The sequence below is a fragment of the Hemicordylus capensis genome, chromosome 4 (genome assembly GCF_027244095.1).
Source record: "Hemicordylus capensis ecotype Gifberg chromosome 4, rHemCap1.1.pri, whole genome shotgun sequence".
NCBI classification, from domain to species: domain Eukaryota; kingdom Metazoa; phylum Chordata; class Lepidosauria; order Squamata; family Cordylidae; genus Hemicordylus; species Hemicordylus capensis.
The window spans coordinates 47,164,319-47,186,726 of NC_069660.1; positions in this window are offsets into that span (position 1 = coordinate 47,164,319).

Sequence of the window (22,408 nt, forward strand, 5' to 3'; positions counted from 1 at the left end):
TGTACTTTCTCCAATGCTCTTTAACATCTACATGAAACCGCTGGGAGAGATCATCAGGGGATTTGGATCGGGGTGTTATCAGTATGCTAATGACACCCAGATCTACTTCTCCATGTCAACTTCTTCAGGAGATGGCATAACTTCCCTAAATGCTTGCCTGGAAGCAGTAATGGGCTGGATGAAGGAGAATAAAATGAAACAAAATCCAGATAAGATGGAGGTACTTATTGTGCAGGGTCAGAACTCTAGAGATGATTTTGATCTCCCTGTTGTAGATGGGGTCACATTTCCACCGAAGGAACAGGTTTGCAGTACTTCTGGATCCACACTTCTCCCTGGTATCTCAGGTTGAGGTGGTGGCCAGAGGGGCATTCTATCAGCTTCAGCTGATACACCAGCTGCATCCATTTCTTGAGATGAACAACCTCAAAACAGTGGTACATATGTTGGTAACCTCCAGACTTGATTTCTGCAATGTGCTCTATGTGGGGCTGCCTTTGTACGCAGTCCAGAAGCTTCAGTTGGTACAGAATGTGGCGGCCAGGTTGGTCTCTGGGTCATCTCGGAGAGACCACATCACTCCTTTGTTGATAGAGTTACACTGGCTGCCAATACGTTTCCGGGCAAAATACAAAGTGCTAGTTATAACTTATAAAACCCTAAATGGCTTAGGCCCTGGGTATCTAAGAGAACGTCTTCTTCATTATGAGCCCCACCACCCACTGAGGTCGTCCAGAGAGATCCGTCTCCAGTTGCCGCCAGCTCAGCTGGTGGCCACACGGGGAAGGGCTTTCTCGGTTGCTGCCCTGAGACTGTAGGATGCAATCCCTACTGAGATACGATCCTCCTCATCTGTGACAATTTTTAGAAAGCATTTCAAAACCCACCTCTTCACCCAAGCTTTTTCAGTTCTTTAAAATTTAATTTAATTTGTGGATGATTTTTAAATTGTTAAGTTGTTTTTTAAGTTTTTGTATATATTTTAACTTGTTTTATGCTATTGTTAACTGCCCAGAGATGAAAGTTTGGGGTGGTGTACAAATGTGAGAAATAAATAAATGTGTGAAATTAAATCTGCCTTTTTCAATAGATAGTTGAAGTTTACAGAGAGAAAATCTGGGTGGGTGTCCTTGCCATAAGTCATTTACTAATTTATAAACTTGCTTAAAATATGAAGGTAAAAGAACTGGAAGGTCTCTTAAAATATATATGAATCGTGCATTCTCCATTCCAAGCTAAAAGCCCCATCTGGAAATGCTCTAGGAACTTGAACTCTGTTCTTATCTATGAATGTAACCTCTTTTTGTACCAAAGGTAAAGAATGCCTTTGCAAAGGCAAGTTTTTACAAACAATCCATATTAAGATTTAGGCAATCAACAATGAGAGACATTCCATGGTTTACACTTTCTCTTACAAGCATTTGAAATTAACACTATACAACAGAACCATACAAGCAATATTGCATTGAATTTACCAGCAGTTATTAAACAATCAGAAAAAATTAAATGATATAGATTAGAAAATACAACCAAAATAGAAGTCCATCTGAATTAAAGTTCACTAAAATAATTGTGCCACTTAACATTCATATTACACCACCATTTTACTGCAACTGCTTTAGCTGTGGCACAAAACTTAGCAACTCTTTCTGTATAATCTACATTAGCATCAGAAAGCAAATATGTGAGATAAAACTCTAATCTGGCTTGCGGGGGCGCGTGTACAAAATAGAGCTAATAAGCTTGTAACGCATATTGTGCTAAAAAGAGCAGTGTTACATTACATGACCCACAGTCTCCATGCCCCTCGCCCCACTTTTTGCAGGTGCAGATACAATCTTCATAAAGGGTACCCTGAAATCTGCTCTGCAGGAGGGCATATGGGAGAACATTGAATTGTGCCTGAGTGAACCCTCTTTGGAATTTCAGGACCAGTAATTTAGAAAGATATCCCACTTAAATCCAGACCTTAAATTCCCATCATAAAAACATTCAGGAACCAAACTTGGGTGCCTCTGTACCCCTTTATCCCAAATGCATGGCTTTATCATATCCACATGATAATAACACATTGGGCATAAAACCAAGAAACAGCTTTTTATTCAGGGCCCTCTTGCAGGATGACTGAATCTAGATTAAAGGATTGAATCTAGATTAAAATCAGTCTAGATTAAAGGGGGCAGGCCTGACAGGGAGAAACATAAATTTAAGCCACGAATTAACCAACACCAGGCATTTTATACCGAGTCAGGCCATTGGTCCATCTGTCTCAGTACCTGAGACTTTCTGCAAGCAAAGCAGATGCACTATCACTGAGGTATGACCCCAGCCCCTAATCAGTCCTTTCTCTTGATATCTGTCCAGATGGTACTGAACTCCCTGTAGAGCACCAGTTGGGAAGAAATTGCTCCCTGACAAACTTTTCCAAAGTTCCAGTATGCAGAAATATAGTCCACATGTATCACTGGGGCAATCAGCCCAATATAGTAGATAGAAAGCAGGGGGAAACCAGCAAGCCAAGCTGTCCAGGGTTTAAAGTAGCTCTCCCAGGAGCTACTGGCACCAATGGCAGCCTGGGGCAAATCACAATCACAAGGACCCCAATTTGGATCAAGACCATGGCAGGGGCAAAGGATTAAAGCTCTTCTTCCCCCCACTCTATGCTTCCAATCTGGATTGCCCCCTTCCCATGATTGCTGTTTACACTGAAACAAACACCAGGAGCAACAATGTGATTAAGATCACATTTTGTTTAGTCCTAAGTCAAAATAATAACTAACTAGCTTAACCTGCACAGAGCATCTGAGTGTTAGTACTTGATTGCTCCCCTCACCCGCTGCCATAGCTCCCCTCACCTCTCCACCCTCATCTGAGCCACACTCCTGCTCTTCCTCCTCCATCCCATTGCTTCCATCCCACTCACTCTTCTTGGTCATGGCTGCAGCATTGCTGACACCTATTGGCCAAGCTGCAGCCTCCTATCCCCAGATACCTCCCCACCCTCACCCGAGACCCGCTCCTGCTCCTCCCCACAGGAGCAGCAGCAGCGGTTGACCAGGCCCTTCCTTGTTGCCATGGCGGCTCATTCCCCTCAGGCTGCTGACAGTCTCAGACCCATCCCTCGCCCTTCCTGCTTTCTCTATTCCCCTCCCTTATTTTTCTTTCTCCTCCACTTGCTCTTCCCCTCTGTCTTTCTTCCCTCCCTCCCTCCCTTCTTTCTCTCTCTCTCTCTCTCTCTCTCTCTCTCTCCCTTCCTGAGTTAACATATCTTGTTCATCTTGTTTCCTAATCTAATTCACACAACAGCAGCCTCCTTCTCCTGAAGGGGCTCTTCTTCCCTCATGACCCCTCTCTTCGTAGACCCCTGCCCACTATCCTTTTATATATAGATAGATTCCTCTCCTCTACAATCAAGAACATCTTCTGACCAGTAGCAGTTGCATTCCAACTGACTTTAAACATCACAGGCTCCTCCTTCCTATCTGCATATGGAATCCCCACTGCCCAATCACCATGGTGCTTCTGCTCTCATAGGCTCCCCCTCCCTATCTGCATATGGAATCTCCACTGCCCAATCAGGTACCTCTGCTCGCGAACTCTCTCGAGAGCTGCCATGCACGGGATCAGTCACGGGTACGCCTTAGAGAATTATATCTATAGACAGTGATCATATACGTTTCTCAGATTCTCAGAACATTTTGTTCCATGTTGCCAAAAGCCTGTGGAATGTAATATCCTATTTTGAAAAATTGTTGCTTTCATACATTAAATTATTACAAACCAATCATTCCTCTGATTAATTGTGCATCACAGGAGAGGTGACTCCATTTATTACTACATTTTGGCCTAAAAAAATGAAGACTGATATGTTTTTATAACACAGCATACCAAGTGCACTTATCCATAAGGATTTTTGACACTGATCTTTCTGAAACCAAACACCCTGGACCTAGGTGGTGGGCTGGGCTTTGGCACTAAGAGGATTGATGGAAAGATGACTCCCTTTGGACAAGACATGACTGATTTCACTTAGGATACAACAAGCTGAATCTCAAAGTCCAGCATGTTAACAAAGTCTGATGACCGTAGTCTCTACCTGTACTTGGAGGTCATCTCTGCACCAGGAAGATAACCACCCCTGAGTCATATTACAGTTTACCAATCAGTAGCCTCCAGGTACACATCATCATCAAATTTGCAGACAGACAGGTTTATCTGTTTTGTTCAAAAAGCAGCCTCCTCCGTCCCAGTGCTTTGCAAGCCTTTGCATTTCTCATTTTCAGAGCGGCATTAACCTATCTCGATGCCTAACCTAGCAGACTGCCTGCCATCTGCCATCAGCAAAACAACATACAGTTAAATGTTAAATACACAGCAATGCCATGTGACACCCAGAAAAAGGCAATGGCTTAAAGCTATATGGGCTTTGTTACGTAAACAGCATCCTGAAATTAGTATTTGCTTTTTGAAAAGTAAATAGACATTCTGAGCATTCTGCCTAGCAGATGCTAGGAACAACAGTTATTTCCTTGGGGAAAATTTGCTTGATGACCCGAGGGGAACTGAAGTCCCTCTGCTCTCCAGATTAGGGTCCAGAGACAGTTTGTTTCATTAATCAATGATCGCTTTATACATTTTCGCCATCTTTGCCTGCCGGCTGAGACTTCCACAGAGTGACAGGGAGTGAAGCTAAAGAATCATCCAGTGAGCAAAGGTTAAAATGGTAAATATGCCAGCAAATGAATGGGCAGGAAAATAGGCACCCTTCCTCATTTGCAAAGTGTCACTCACATGCAAACATATATTCAAACATATATCCAATAAGCATATCTTCAATGAACTTATCTAAAAAGTGTATTTGCTTGTTTCTCTTACCAAGTAATGTGATCCCATGAGTGTTTTTTTCCTGTAATTCCAGCAAAGTTATTTCTGAAGATGAAACTGAAGAATAATAGAATTGTAACCCAACCCAAAATTTAAAAATGCAACTAGTGGCATTTAGTCGTCTTTGCACCAGTATTCCAGTAGAAAAATGTGCCAGCTTTTTTTTAAAAAAAATCCAGTATAAGTGGTGGGCAATAGAAGAAATAGGTTGGCATTGATCAATAGCTTGCTCTTTGCTCACTTAGCAGGGTGCTAGCCCTGCTAACTGAGCAAAAAGAAACTTTTAAAAGTGGAGATTCTCTTATGTTTAGCAGCAGGAGAGCGACTGTTGCTATCTGGCCCCAGCACAGCATCCTTCCAGTGGCTGTTGCTGGTGTCCACCTTGTGTTTCTTTTTAGTCTGTGAGCCCTTTTGGAATAAGCAACCAGCTTATTGTTTATTTTCTGCGTATATGGCTTTCAGAACCTTTGTTGGAAAAGGGTATATAAATATTCATCAGTGCCATCATAGTAGTAGTACTAATGATATGCACAGTTGTCATGGAGCACTGAGTGGTGTGCATTAATGGACATCGTATCCTGGACAGGTGAAGTTCTTTAAAAGAAGATACAGCCACACATCAGGTATGTGGCTTAGCACTGATGCAAGTAAGTCCTAAATGCATTACCATTTCTGCATTTAGAATGCACATAACTGGCTCCTGCAGAGTCTCCTCTTCATCTATTTCATCTTATTAACCCCTGCTTTCTTGGCAAAGAGGCACCTTTTAACATGGTGATAATTCTCTTTCTTTAGCAGGGGGAGAGTAACTGGCCCTATCCAATCATAAGGACATAAGAACAGCCCCGCTGGATCAGGCCCAAGGCCCATCTAGTCCAGCATCCTGTTTCACACAGTAGCCCACCAGATGCTGCTGGAAGCCACAGGCAGGAGTTGAGGGCATGCCCTCTCTCCTGCTGTTACTCCTTTGCAACTGGCAATCCCAGCACAGTACCTCCAGTGACTGTTGCTGGTGTCTATCTTATGTTTCTTTTTAGATTGTGAGCCATTTGGGGACAGGGTTCCATCTTATTTGTTTGTTATTCCTGTGTAAACCGCCCTGAGACATTTTTGGAAGGGCAGTATAGAAATGAAATGAATATTACTATTACTATTATTTATTTATTTATTTATTTGCACAGTCAGACAGGTGTTATTGACTGGTTTGTTTTATCCAGACATCGAGTCCTTCCCAAGGACCTGGGATGGCTGAATTTTATTATCAATGTTGTTACTGTTATTATAGATATCGTCACAGAATATAGGCTGTTCCCAGTAAAGTTGCTTTCTGTAATTGGCCGATGGTGATTTCTGTGGCCCCTATGGTGTTGAGGTGCTCTTCAAGTTGTTTTGGAATTGCACCTAGGGAGCCAATTAGCACTGGGATTATTTTGGTCTTTTTCTGCCACAGCCTTTCAATTACAATTTGTAGATCTTTGTATTTGGTGATTGTTTCTATTTCTATTTCTTCTATTCTGCTATCCCCTGGTATTGCTATGTCGATTATTTTGACTTGTTTTTCTTTCTTCTCAACTACAGTTATATCTGGTGTATTGTGTGGCAGATGTTTGTCTGTTTGTAGTTGGAAGTCCCATAATATTTATGCATCTTCATTTTCTAAAACTTTTTCAGTTTTGTGGTCCCACCAATGTTTGGCTACCGGTAGCTTGTATTTTTTGCAGATGTTCCAGTGTATCATCCCTGCTACCTTGTCATGCCTTTGTTTGTAGTCAGTCTGTGTGATCTTTTTACAACAGCTGATTAGGTGGTCCACTGTTTCATCTGCTTCTTTACAAAGGTGGTTATTATTATTATTATTATTATTATTATTATTATTATTATTATTAATAATGTGCTGGGTCATATTGTGCCTCCGCTTTGCATTTCTGGTGTTGGTGGCTACCCCTGTAGTGGCAATGGTGCCACCCCTTCCTATAGTCCTGGCACAATGTTTGGTTTTGGCTTGCAGTGGTTGCACAATGTTGCCAAATGCCTTAAAACAGCTCAAGAGCACTCTCAACACACACTGTTTCAACTGTTTCCAATGAAAGTAGCACAGTGGAAATGCCCACATGCTGTTTTAAGGAGTCTCACAGCAGCCCAGGACTGGCTTTTATGTCTGCTTCCTAACACTGAGGCTCCGCTGTGCAGAATGTCATCCTGTTGAATTCAGGATGCACTCAAGGTTACTGGGACAAATAATAATTTTTGAATAATTCCTCACCAAAAAACCAAGGTATGGGGTTCTGACACATAGACCTGAAATGGCACACCATAGATCTGATGTTCAGTGATACAACATTACACATATGAGAGTATAATATGAAAACTATAATTCCAGTAAATAATCATTTGTAAATGGTACAGATAGATATATAGGACTGTGACAATGTAAAACATGAATAATTACCAGATGGTGCATTTTAGATTTTTCTAGTGGACCAACACAGCCATGTATGGTTTTTCCATTCATGGTTATTGTCATTGTAATTTGTTCAGATGTTGGACATTTTAAGAGGAAAAGACTCAGTCTGAGTCTGAGTGCATAAAGTTTACTATGTGCTTTCAGTTTCTTGGGAGTTGAAAACTGAAATAGAAACAGAAGAATCCCATCTGTCTAGTTTGGGTGACTTGCTTTGGTCACTAGATTCATGACTGCTGCTTACATCTCATTCTTTTATTTTTTTAAAAAAACAATTCCTTTTCTCACTCTTGGCTCAACTTCCTTGACCAATCAGAGCCTCTCTGAGCTGATTTAGACCTTGGGATTAACTGGGAGGGATTCCAGCGTGTAATTGGCCATTTTCAGCTCTTTATTGGATTCCAAAGCTTCTTTTAAAACGAGAGAGAAGAAATCAGAAACGGGAGTAAAAAGATTCGGTAACAACTGAAGCATCAAACAGCTTCTTAGGGGCAAAGAGTGGTTTATGTCAGGCTTAGGAAAAGTATGCATCTTACATGGATTAAATAGACCTGGCTTGATTCCAAAGGCTGGTGTCACATGATGTTTAATCCATCAATACAGGACATGGTGAACTCATGAGCAACCTCCTCCTCCTCTCCTAGAGACCTGCCCGCTCCCCCTCCCGCCCCCCCAGTGCTTTGCCCTTGGCTGCGGGGCTGCCACCTGCTCTCTCAGTCCCACCACACAGCTGCTGGTTTAGAATAACAAATTAACACCCACTTGCAAAGACCATTACCTATGAGGCATAACAAAGTAAACCTATTAACCTGGGACAGTCTGTCAGCTGGGAGTCTGAGAGGAAATAGAAGGCTTCATGAAATAGGCAATGCCGACCATCCTACTATATAAAAAATACATCCTGAAGTTGTGTGTACTTAAGTCTACAAAGTAAAGAGACAAATGCTGAATGAAATAATGTCAAACTTATGCCCCTGCTGTGCAAAAGTAGGTGGGTGGTGCTATGTTTTGAATGGGGGATGCTAAAAGGAGGAGTCTTTTAGTTTAGTTGTTTCATTGGTTAAGAACGCCTGCCCTATCAGATTCCACCCAGGTTCCAACTTCTTTAAGCCACCTAATGGTACAGCGGGGAAATGACTTGCCTAGCAAGCCAGAGGTTGCCGGTTTGAATCCCCGCTGGTATGTTTCCCAGAATATATTGAACAGCAGCGATATAGGAAGATGCTGAAAGGCATCATCTCATACTGCGTGGGAGATGGCAATGGTATATCCCTCCTGCATTCTACCAAAGACAACCACAGGGCTCTGTGGGCGCCTAGAGTCGACACCGACTCGACGGCACACGTTACCTTTACCAACTTGTTTAATTTCAAGAGTTAGCAACTCTGACTGCAACCAGATATAATCATGAGTATACCTTAGTATAAAGTAGGGTGAAGCAGACTGCTTCAGACAGCGGATTGTGAGCCAGTTCTCAGGGGCGGAAAGACACCCCACCACCACCACCACCACAAAGATCATGGCCTGCAGAGGACAGAAGACAAAATTGCCCCCCACACTGCTTTTCCTCTTCCCCTCCCAATAAAAAAGGAAGGAGCGGAGAGCCAGTCTTGTGGTAGTGAACAGGAACGGCCCTCTTTGCTAAGCAGAGTTGACCTTGGTTTGCATTTGCTTTGCATGCAGAAGGTCCCAGGTTCAATCCCTGGCATCTCCAGGTAGGGCTTGAATTGGGAAGGACTCCTGCCTGAAGCCTTGGAGAGTTGCTTCCAGTCAGTGCAGACAATACTGAGCTAGATAGACCCTGGGTCTGACTCAATGGAAGGCAGTTCTCTATGTTCCCATGAAGGAGGAGAGATCTGGAAGAAGAAAGGAACTGAGGGTGATTTGAAAAGAAAAAAGAGAAGGGGTAGGAAAGGAGGAGATGCCTTTGGTTGCTCTGCTTCAGGCAGCAAAATGTCATGGGCTGACACTGCGAAGACAGTACCTTTTATTTTAATTATGAAATACGGAGCAGGAAAACTTCCTGTCTTGTTAATCTTCTTAGTGCCTAATGGTCATTATAAAGAAAGATTGTGCCGTCGAGTCGGTGTCGACTCCTGGCGACCACAGAGCCATGTGGCTTTCTTGGTAGAACACAGGAGTGTTTTACCATTGCCTTTCTCCTACGCAGTATGAGATGATGCCTTTGCCCATTATAGCCCCTTGTTATTCAGTGCAACTGTTTCAATGTTCCCAGCAGGGATGGCAAACAGAACAATGACACTATGCATTATATTCCCACAAATCAACTTCCACTCACCCTGCTTTTATTTTTAGACTTATACTTGCTCTTGCAATTTGCTGCTTATCAAAGCAAACTTTCCCACAAACTCATATTTTTAAGGATCGGCGACACAATGATTGACATCCTGACAAATGGCGTCCTTGCACAAAGACATTCTGCTCCGTATGTCGGGAGCTTGTGTTCTAGAATAGCGTTGTACTAGCTAAGAACATAGCACAATGGCCGGGCGGAGAAAGGTTTCACAGAGTTTTTCCTGGGGGGACAAAGACTTGGGCCATGCACACGGCTTCACACGCTGGCTCCCTCTGGCTCATTCTCTCATTCCCCACACCGGAGCTCCAGCCACCACCTCTGCTTCCCACGGCTGAAACAAGGTGACTGACGTGTTGTATCTCCTTCCTTCCTTCCTTCCTTCTTCCTGCCTTCCTTCCCTCCCTCCTGCAGGAAGTCGGGTGGAGATGCAAAGCCAGCCCCCTGGAAGTGGAGTGAACCTCACTGCCTGCCCACCTGCCTGCCTGGCTCACTGGCTGGAGTGCCCAGTGTATGACCAAGACCCCACCATTGCTGCCGGCCCTCCTAGGGCTCCTTTTCAAAGACAGGCTAGATGCCTTGGATCTCAATCCAGGTGGGGGCAAATGCCCCCTTGCCCCCTTACCCATGTGTAGCACAATAACGTTGTGCAAAGGAAGGAGCATCTGTTTGAAATTAATAATCATAAAAATAAATAAATAAATAAATGATAAACTCTATTTGTTAGCCGCCCCATAACAAATTGTTCTCAGATTAGGTCTTATGCTTTAGCAGATGCTAAACATCTGCACAACATTGTCGCTCAAGGCTGTTCCACATCATCACTCTCCTGCTTAACTGAGCAAAAAGGTACCTTTTTGAAGTGGTGGTTCTCGTCATTGAGCAGGGGGAAAGCAATTGGACCTATCCAACCCCAACACAGCATCCCTCCAGTGGCTGTTGCTGATTTTTATCTTACATTTTCTTTTTAGATTGTGAGCCTTTTGGGGACAGGGAGCCATCTTTATTTATTTATTTTTATTTATTTATGTAAACCGTTTTGGGAACCTTTGTTGAAAAGCAGTATATAAATATTTGGTGTTGTTGTAGTAGTAACATTTCACATCTATGCAGTGCAACACCTTTGCACATCATTATACAATAACTGTTGCACAAGTCTCATTTGCACAACCCCTGCTAACTCGGCAAAGAGGCACCTTTTACCGTGGTGCTTCTCTTTATTTAGCAGGGGGAGAGTAACTGGCCCTATTCACCCCAGCACAGTACCTCCAGTGACTGTTGCTGGTGTCTCTCTTATGTTTCTTTTTAGATTGTGAGCCCTTTCGGGACAGGGATCCATCTTATTTATTTATTTTTTCTTTGTGTAAACGGCCCTGAACCATTTTTGGAAGGGCGGTATAGAAAATGAATGAATGAATGAACTTTTAGTGCCACTAAACACACACACACAATCAGGCCCAAGGCCCATCTAGTCCAGCATCTTGTTTCACACAGTGGCCCACCAGATGCCGCTGGAAACCACAGGCAGGAGTTGAGGGCATGCCCTCTCTCCTGCTGTTACTCCCCTGCAACTGGTACTCAGAGGCATCCTGTTCCTGCCTGAGGCTGGAGGTGGCCTATAGCCCTCCAACTAGTAGCCAATGATAGACCTCTCCTCCATGAAGTTATCCAAACCCCTCCTAAAGCCATCCAGGTTGTTGTCTGTGACACACACACACACACACACACTCTCTCTCTCTCTCTCTCTCTCTCTCTATCTATCTATCTATCTATCTATATCTATATCTATATCATCTATATCTATACTTCTCCTACCACCAGCAGCTATACAATATAAGGGAGCACCCCAACTTCATGCAGCTCTGTAACCTTTGTGCACAAGTGCAACTTTCTTCATTGCACAAGCACACCATTAATCAGGATGTCAACCAATGTCCATAATAAACTTTCTCTGCAGAGAAAGGGCAGGGTTCTCAAAATAAAAATTATGAACAGTCCATAAAAGTGATGAACAGGAGGTAACTTTACAGGTGATAAAATGATTATGCTTTCTGTAGATCCTTGCTTGAGCATCCTAATGGCAAAGGTATTGCTACAGCTATAGAAAAGGCACTCCGGAAGCATGCATGCCAGCCCAGCAAACAGAATGATGTAAAAGCTGCCTTGGATGCCAGATACATGAAGAGACTTGTTTCAGCTGGAGTGGAATTCCCTTGACATGCTTGAAGTTCCTCTGTTCCTGTGTCAGAAGACAAGGCAGACTGATCTGGTTCAGGAATTGGCTGAAACATAGCTTTTCTATTTGCAAATCGGCTCTTGTTGCAAATCAGGAAGATGTTTGCTAACAAATCTTCCCTCCTAAATTCACCAAGTTCTTGTTCATCTTCTAAAAGGTATGTAGTTAAGTATATCTCTTAATATGTCTTGCATAGACATGTCTTAAAAAACCCCAAACCATGGCTACAACATAGGCAATTAATTAAGCAGGAGGCGGGAGTTGAACATTACCTGTGAATCTGACTGTTTCACTTAGCACAAGGTTTCCAACCAGGGGTACTCAGATGTTGTTAGACCATAACTCCCATCATCCCCAACCACCATGGCCAAACACATGGGTGGGGTGGGGTGGTAAGACATCACAATGGTAGGCTCCCTCCCAGTGTGTGGTAGGCTCCTCCCAGGCTACTCAACTCCATTAGAACATATGTAGTGAGACCCAAACACATCAGGGCTCCCTACAGTCATTCTAAGGAATGAGCAGAAGTTGCCCCAGAACTTGTCATATCTATGCCACCCTTCTCCAAGTGGTTTCATTGTACCCTAATCAATGTGTTCTGAATCAATAGAAAGTGGTTAGCTCGTCTCAGGCATTAGAAGGTACACAAGGGGTGGGTCCAAGTATGAGAAGTCATTGGCCAAATTCGGCATGTAGCCTGGAACTATGGGTCCATTGGACCCGCGGTTTCACGTCCACTGTCCTCCCACTCTCCTGTCCAAATTAAGACATTCAGGAGAGCTGCTTCTCTGCAGTCAGTGACAAAAATAGGGCAGCAGAGAAACAGGGCAGGAGAGAAACAGACTGCAGAGAAACAGGGCAGTTGGCTGTGAGGGTTTCCTTCTTGACAGAAGAACAGCCCGCACAGCCAATCGGACCGGAGTTGAGGGAGGATCTTCTTCTCTCAACTCCAGTTCCAAGGCCAACTCCAGTTTCAGTGGTTCTGAATTCAGATGTACCACAGGCTGCTGCTGGGAACTTCGGGTTGAGGAGACAGAACTTTATTCAACCCGAGGATTCAGATTGGTGTCCCAGTCTTGAACCCTCTGTTTCATCGCCCCACCTGACTGCAATTACCCACATTTGGATGTAACGTCCATGGGACAACAGGCCTTTTCAACTGCAGTTCTGTGTTATGTACGAATGTGGCCAATGTGTCAACTAGATGAGCCCCCTGGTTTGTGACAGTGGCCAGCAGAGAGAAAGACAGGGGTAGGCAGATCATAGTCTACTGGTGGACAATTTCTGATGGACCACCTGGTGCCTATCGGTTACTAGAGCCAGCATGGTATAGTGGTTAGAGTGCTGGACTAGAACCAGGGAGACCCAAGTTCAAATCCCCATTCAGCCATGATACTTGCTGGGTGACTGGGCCAGTCACTTCTCTCTCAACCTAACCTACTTCACAGGGTTATTGTGAGGAGATACTTAATTATGTAGTAATTAAGCTACTGGTGGCGCAGTGAGCCCCTGGTGGCGCAGTGGTAAAACTGCCGCCCTGTAACCAGAAGGTTACAAGTTTGATCCTGACCAGGGGCTCAAGGTTGACTCAGCCTTCCATCCTTCCGAGGTCGGTAAAATGAGTACCCAGAAATGTTGGGGGCAATATGCTAAATCATTGTAAACCGCTTAGAGAGCTCCGGCTATAGAGCGGTATATAAATGTAAGTGCTATTGCTATTGCTATTGCTATTGCTAGTACACCGCTCTGGAGGTGTACTACTTCCTGGAGGAAGAGCGGGATATAAAATGTAAAAGTAATAATACTGTTATTTTTTGTAAAAAATAAAAATAAATTGCTAACTAGGTAGGCCTTGGTCTCAGCCAGCAAGGTTCCTCTTCTGTTCTGAAATCAGAATGCACACACAGAATAACTTAAGCACACAGTTTAGTTACTCTTTCACTGTTAAGACATTCGTCCTGACTACGCACCCTTGTTTTGTAAATTTAAAACACATCAGTGGATCACAAGGATTCTATTTCTGAAGCTAATTTCCTTATTGGGCAAATAATTTCCAGGAATGTAAGTGTACCACATTTGTGGCAGAAGACCTCCTTTGCATGTAGAAGGTCTCAGATTCAGTCCTCAGTATGTCCAAATAACAGACAGGAGGACTAGGAAACACCTCAGTCTGAGACCCTGGAGTACATAAATAAGGTCAGTGAGAATGGATAATACTAGTGCAGATGGACTCATGGTCTGACTCAATATGGCAGCTCCTTCACTGTTGTCACTGTAAGTTGGAAGTTGCTGTATTGAATGGGAAATCTAAGTCAAATCGCATTTCCTGCTTTAATAATATGATATATTGGGGCATCCTGACTGGTGCTTTCCATATGCAGTTCCTAGGGAATTCCCTGGTTATGGTTCACAGAAGGGCTACACAGTTGTGCTGCACTCTGCACCGTGTTGCATGTCTTGTGTATAAAGTTCCTTTCACTTTTGTTGCCTTGTTGGTGTGACTAGGTCAGGGCTGCTCAACTTTGGCCCTCCTGCAGATGTTGGCCTACAACTTTCATAATCCCTGGCTTTCGGCCACTGTCGCTGGGGATTATGGGAGTTGTAGTCCAAAAACAGCTAGGGGGCCAAAGTTGAGCAGGCCTGGACTAGGTTGTGCTAGTCAGTGCAAGGCTAGGCAACCTTGGCTGTCCAGCTGTTACTGAACTTCAACTCCCATCATCCCCAGCTACAATTTATTGTGACTGGGGATGGTGGGAGTTGTAGTTTAGCAACAGCTGGTAGAAAAATGCAGCAGTGATCCATAAATTCAGACTGCCCAGTGAAATTGCTCAGAGGTAACATAGGATCGAAGCAGTAGCAGCTCATCCTAATGGACCATCGGGGTATCAAAGGGGGCACAGCTGCCTCTGTTTCCAGTCAGTTTGGGTGGCTCTTCTCTCTCCTGCCCCACCGGAGATCCATGGCTCACACTGCCTGCAGACTAGCCATTTGTCAGGTAGAGCTGTGAAGACCACACAGCTCCACCTGATGAATGGCCAGCCTGTAGGCAGCACAGCTCTCAGGTGGGGTGGGAGAGAGAGGAGCCACCCAAACTGATGGGAAGCAGAGGCAGCTGCCCCTCTTTTGGTACCCCCACCCCAGCTCTCCCCAGCTCCTTAGGATGTGCCACTACTGGCTGGAAGTCTAAGTCAGTACAGTCAGAAGGTGTAACATTAAGCACCCCATTTCCTTTGTTGCTGGACATTCTAGAGGTGGCATAAATCACACTTTGAAACGGCAAGGTAGTGAGTTAGCTGGTGTCAGAGCCATCAACACAAATGGATGGTGTAACAAGGTACAGACTAATTAAATCAATGCCATTTTAACAACTTGGGAGTCTCTGCATTTCCCCCCTTAGCCTGCTTTTCCTGAGGCCATGATCATCTGCCCATGTGGAAATAGTTTCTGATGTTTGGGTAATTAAATTATTTTTCCTTTCAACTCTTAGTTGCTACTTCATAACTCAGATGAGATTGGAAAGATTAGATAGTAGGGATACTTCGGCATCCTTTCTTTATACCACAGAGTTTTGCCAAGTAGATTTTGGTACATTCTTCTAAACTAATATATAATTTCTGTTTTAGATTCTCTCTCTCTCTCTCTCTCTCTCCTCGTCCTTCCTTCCACATTTTTACTCTAGTAGATCTTAATGACAGACACCAAGATAAGAGTTCAGATGACATGGACTTTGTATGTGAACTTGAGATGTTGTATTTGTTGGGCTTTGTGATTATTTCGCAAAGCACCATGGAAGCTACCACTCCAGGTACAGATTGCAGATTTTATTTGTTGCAGCTATTTAAGTAACACGCATGGAGATCACTGTAGATTCTAAGTTACTTAACCAGTTTATTGGTGAAGTATATTTGGAATAGGAAAGACCTGTCCTATCTATCAGCTACATAATGGATAGGTAGGGAGAGAGAGATGTTTCCATCTTCTCTCTAGGAGGAAAGGAAGAGGACAGACTCAATATAGGAAGTACCTGAGAAGTCAAAGCAGGGGTCATAGAGCAGAGGCAAGCAGGGACAGGTAAGGAAACCCTCACTAACTACCTCTACTCCCAGTGGCCCTAGTGGTCATTAGGATAGTTGGTGCAAAAGGTCAGTGCACTGGCACTCCATCTCCAACAGTATTTAGCATTCTCAGGAGTTGGGGGGGCCTTCGAACCCATCCACTCAATTATAGTTATACCCCTGGTAGGCACAAAAGTTCAGTATAATTAGGGGTATGTTTTTGTGGGTGGAGCATCTTTTCTGACTCTTGTCAATTGGTTATACAGTCCAAGATCCAGACTTTTCCTTCTGGAAGGGACAGAATGAGCTCAGATGAACTCAAGGGCTGGCTGATGATGAAGACCTTTGGCTGATTTGCAAAGACCTTTGGCTGATTTGCAGCGCCTTGGTTCTTCTTTGGTTCCTGACCAGTCTGCAGTCTGTTTAGGATCATTCCAGCCACTTCTTCCACACAGCATATAAATGCGAATGGTTTGTTTGTTTATTGTTTATTATTAACTTGTCATCTTGCTTTGGATTCGAAACAATGCTCTCTACTCCAGAAATGGAAGAATCAGGGTGGAAGGATACAAATAGAATATAACCATATTCCACAACACAACTGATAATTGATACATGGTGGTTCTCTGCTGTTCTTAATTGCCCAGAAGTTGCCCACATTTTCTGGTTTCCTGTGCAGGAAATTTGCCTGGTACACAGGAACATTGTTTGCATCCAGATAATTCCGAGGAATTCAAAACCTTCTGGCAGACAGATGAAGCCGAGCTATAAAATGAACCTACTGTTGCTGTTGCGCTTTGCTGTCACTGGACAGCTTTGTGCCACTTCAACATTTATCTGGTGTACACTGCAGTCAAAAGGAACTTACAGCCACTGTACGTGTATACACACACACACACACACACACACACACACACACACACACCCCAAAGAGGACAAAACATGTGACTGGCTATAAGTGCAGGGGTGTGACGCCCGAGAGCTATGAGTTGGAATGGGTTCAGAGGAAATTAGATTAAGGGGGAAGGGCCTAGCCCTCTAGACAAATATCCCGGCCCATTTTAACAACCAGGAACAGCTCCTATAAAACGTGTGCCCCTTCCTGCCGCCGACCCTCTCCTTGAAAAGCACACACATTGAGCTGGAGTCTTGGTGTTGTGTGATTATTGCAACTACCATGTGGCAAGCTGGTTATCTGAGACTTGTACCATATGTCAGCTGTCATGTACCAAACCTTCCTGGAAATGCTGTATTGATCACCTATGCATCCACCGCCCTAAGCTTTTAAAGAGACATCAGCTTTCATCAGCCTCTTTGAGTCATACTTTACCACCGGGACTATACTGTATGTAGTCTGCAAAAATAAAATGAAGTAACATTCGGTGTCAAGGAAAATGGAAGACTACACACTATAAATTGTGAAACTGAATACATAGGCATATAGGAACATCCCTGCTAGATCCAGCCAAATGCCCCTCTGGGCCAGCATCCTGATTCACATATAGGGACCAACCAGATGCTTCTAGGAAGCACAGCAGCAGGAAGTCATGACGGCAAAAGTTCTCTCCCATTCTGCCTCCTCCACTGCTTGCCATACTGTACTGCTGGCCATGCTGCCAATGGCTATACCCCATTATGCTGGCCATTCCTCTGATGCAGACTCCAGTGCCAAGGGGCTGGGCCAGCCTGCCAGCTCCACCCCACCTCCTTCCCATGATATGTTTCCCTTCTCCTGCCACTGAGCTCACAGGGATGGATGGGGTGAAGACCCCATCCAGAACCCGCGTGCTCAGAGGCTACAGTGGCGGGATAAGGCACATAATGCATTGCCTTCCCCTTCTCCCTTCTCATGCTGCTGTGGCTTCTGTACACATGGAATTGGTGGAGTTTCAACTCCATCTGTCCACGCATGCTCAGAAGCTGCAGTGGCACAAGGCGGGTTGCCCCGGGTACCTTGAACCCTGAATACTTTAGGGAACATCTGCTCCCAGCTGAAGCTGACTAGATTGGCTGGGAGGGCTCTGCTCCACATGCTGACCCCTGCTGAGTCCTGTTTGTTGAGCACATGGGACAGGACCTTCTCAGTGGTTGCCCCGGGCTGCGGAACTCACTCTCAACAGAGATCCACATAGCTCCCTCTCTCCTAGCCTTTAGGAGGAAAATGGACTGCCCTTTTTATTCAGACTTTTGGCCAATGTCCCTTGCCCTTTTAAATTTTTTGTTGCATTTGTTATTTATTTATTTATTTATTTATTTATTTATTTATTTATTTATTTATTTATTTAACACATTTGTATACTGCCCAAAACGCAAGTCTCTTTTTGCTGAATTGTTATTATCTTGTTCTCTGTGTGTGTGTGTGTGTGTGTGTGTGTAAACAATTAATAAAATAGATAGATAGATAGATAGATAGATAGATAGATAGATAGATAGATAGATAGAAACATAGGAAGCTTTATAATGTACCCCACCAAATGGCGCGTGAACAAAGCACCGACTGGGAGTGGCAGTAGGGCAGCGTGTACCACTAGTGACTACGGACGTGGGGCAAGTGAGGGTGGATGAGCGTCTGATAGCCCCTCAGCTGTGTGGGGGAAAGTGGGGGGTGAGCCTCTGGTGGCCTCCAGAAGTGCTCGGGGCAGTGTCAACCTGAGGATGCTCATCTCCTTGTGCTCCCTGATAGTCACGACACATGCTTGTTTTTTAATTACATTTCATTACATTTCTATCCCGATCTTCCTCCGAGGAGCTCAGAGCATGCTTATTTTTATCCTCACAACAACCCTGTGAGGTAGGTTAGGCTGAGAGGTACATGACTGGCCCAGAGCCACCCAGTGAGTTTCATGGTTGAATGGGGATTTGAACTCGGGTCTTCTCGGTCCTAGTCCAACACTCTAACCATTACACTATGCTACACTGAGAGCAGTGGTGGCCAGTCAGGGCAGAGCGGGGTATGTGTGAGTGTGGAAAATGAGCCACAGCTGCGGCTGCTCCACACTCCCCTTACCCACTTCTTGCCCAACCCGGGTGCCTCCTTCCCTTTCGCCTCGCCCTGCTGTGACTTGAAAGCTGAAAGGGCCACCGCTGCTGAGAAGCAGGCAACACTCTAAATTGGGGGATTGCTCAAGGCTGTCTTCTGAGCTCAAGTGCTGAGTGGAGACACCCCAGCCCAGTGCTCTAACCACTGTACCACACATTACCCTCTTTTTTTGCAACTAGATGCCTGCAACGTATTGTCTTTAAAAACAACAAAACAACAACAGGAAGTAAGAGGAAGTTTTCATTCTGGATGAGATGAAAGAAAGAAACGAAGCAGCCTCATCTTCCTTGCTGCTCTAACCATCTCCCAAACTGCATTACAGGCTGGAGTCATGCAAACTGAACAAATGGCTACTTCAGGTACCATCTGGCCGCTGACAGTCTGGCAGCAGAGTGCAATGGCTCTCATGCTGACAACAGCCTCGGCACGACAGTCTGAATTAGAGCAGCTTGGAAAACATACACGCCAGGAGGACCAAGGAAAAGATGAGAATGTGTGCCGCTTCGTGTTGGTGGAGGATTCTGGGGCAGGGAAAGTCAAAAGGCAGCAGAATGCTTTAGATTATCCTCCACGACAAATTAAAAATGAGGCTTTTATGCAGAGGTTGATGTCTCCTGCGAAAAGATGCTGCAGGGTACTGATTGCACTCCATACACATCTCTCGATTATTCAGGCTAAATTCAGGGACAAAGTAGTTCGTTAGGTGCACACTTGTAGTCAGCGGACTGATCTAGATGGTGCTGAAGTGTGGACGGCCGCCAGACACCCATTTCCCAAGCAAAGTCCAGCCTGAACCAGAAGCCTTCCGGTGGAGGAGAGCCAACAGCCAGCCTGGGTGGGCGGAGTCACTCTTTTACCTAGAACCCTTCCAGCCTGTGGAGATTAGGGATGTGCACAAGCTGGTTCGGCACCTCCTTTGGGAAGCACTGAAACGGTTCGGGCGCTTGCAGCCGAACCGGTTCAGCAGGGCAAGAAGCGGTTCCCTTAAGGAGCAGGCACTGTTGCAGCCTGCACAGGCGGTGTTGGCACGCTCATGGCCACCACGTGTGCCATCGCCACATGTAGAGGCTACAGGGAACAGCACTGCAGCCACGTGCGGCCTTTGCTTGAGTGAGCACCGTGCCTAGAAAAGCGTTGGGGCATCAGCAGAGCAGATAAGGACTTGCTTACCTGCTTCTTAAGGGAACCATTTCCTGCCCTGCTGACGTCTGCACAAGCCGTTCGTGCACATCCCTACTGGAGATACTCCAGCCAGTAGCTCCAGCGGCAGGCAGCTCACCACTGATGCAGCTCCAGCCCATTCAGCACCAATACAGCTGCAATTACTGTCTGAGCTACAGGCAGCTTCCTCAAAGGGGCACAGGCTCCAAAGTCAGGCCTGGATGGGCCCTCCATGCAGGAAAAGAAGGGCAGCAGAGAAAGTGAGCAAGTCAAAGCCAGGAACCAGGACTGATCAGGTTCACACAGCAAGCCATAGGTTGGGGCAGAGCAAAAGACTGAGCCCGGCAGAAAGATCGGAAGACAGGGTTCAAGCAGTACGCCAGAGGTCAGGAATAGAGTCAAAGTTCAGAGAAACCAAGCCAGAGAGCCCAACACAACACAACAGGGCTAAGGAGACCTTGAAAATCAGGCAAGGCTTGCTTCAGAAAGAAAGCTACTTATACCTTTCCTGTTATAAAGTGGGGTCAGTGGCTGATCTCATAGGATGGGCCCAGAGACTCTAAAGCCAGCTGCAAATGCAACAGATTGCCTCAAGGGGCAGCAACATGCAGAGTTAGAACCTGACACAATCCTGCCTTATTTCATTTATAATTTTATTAGCCTACTTTCCAGTAGGCCTATGAGATCATCTGACATCCTGTGTGTCCGTGTGTGTGTGTGTGTTTGTGTGTGTGTCCCATCAACTTCGCAACACCTGGACCAATATGAACCCAATCGGGTACAGCTGTAGGGACACAAAGGGACACCTCACTGGCATAGTTTGTGATGATGTCATCCACCCTGATTCAAGATGGCGGATGCATAAATGTTCGAGGCACAAATTGGCTAACTTGTGAACCGCCTAACCGATTTGAACCAAATTTGCTACAGCTGTAGGGACATATAGGGATGTCTCAATGGTGTAGTTCGTGATGATGTCATCCACCCCAATCCAAAATGGCAGATGTGTGAACTTTTGAGGCACAAGTGCACTGTCTAACTGATTTGAACCAAATTTGGTACAGTTGTAGTGAGTGACACTCAGGGACACCTCAGTGGTGTAGTTTGTAATGATATCATCCACCCCAATTTAAGTTGGCGGACATGTAAACATTTGAGGCACAAGAGGTCTAACTTGTGGACCTCGAGTTGAACCAAATTTAGTTCAAATTTGAACCAAATTTAGTTCAAAGGAAAGTAGGCAGATTAGTTCTTACTTGAACAACTTATTTATTTCTATTTTTCAAATTTGTAGAATGGCCTAACTTCTGTCTCTGGGCAGTTTACAAGAGCCACAGTACAGTTAAAAGCCTTGGGTGAAAAAACCCAGACTTTAGATACTTTTAAAAAGTTGTCAGAGGCTCTTATTTCAGGAGGGAACGCATTCCACAGTCTCAGGGCAGCAACAAAGAAGGCCCATCCCTGCATAGCCACCAGGCGAGCTGGTGGCAACTACAGATGAACCTCTCCAGATGATCTCAATGGGTGGTGGGGCTCTTGGCAAAGAAGATGTTCTCTTGAATACCCAGGGCCTAAGCTGTTTGTGGCTTTATAGGTTATAACCAGAACCTTGTATTTTGCCCAGAAATTTATTGGGAGTCAGTGTAGTTCTTTTAATATAGAAGTAATATGGTCTCTTCGAGATGACCTAAAGACCAACCTGGCTGTCACATTTTATTAGTTTCTGGGCTACATACAAAGGCAGCTCCACATAGAGTGCATTGCAGTAGTCAAGTCTGGAGGTTACCAGCAGATGTACCACTGTTCTGAGGTTGTTTATCTCACTAAATGGACACAGCTGGTGTATCAGCCAAAGCCGATAGAAAGCACCTGTGGTCACCACCTCAACCAGGGACACAGGGAAAGGTTTGGATCCAGAACTACCCCCAGACTGTGTACCTGTTCCTTCTGGGGAAGTGTGACCCCATCCAGAAGCAGCAGATAAAAAGTTCTCCCAAGTTCCGACTGCACACAATAAATACCTTATCTGGAATCAGTCTCAGTTTGTTATCCCTCTCATCCAGTCATCACCACCTCCAGACAGGCATTTAGGGAGGTTATGCCTTCTCCCAATGAGGCTGACATGGAGAAATAGATTTGGGTGTCATCAGCATCCTGATAACACCCTGCAACAAATCTCCTGATGATCTCTCCCAGTGGTTTCATGTAAATGTTAAAAAGCACTAGTATGGCACCCTGGGGGACACCATATAAAAGT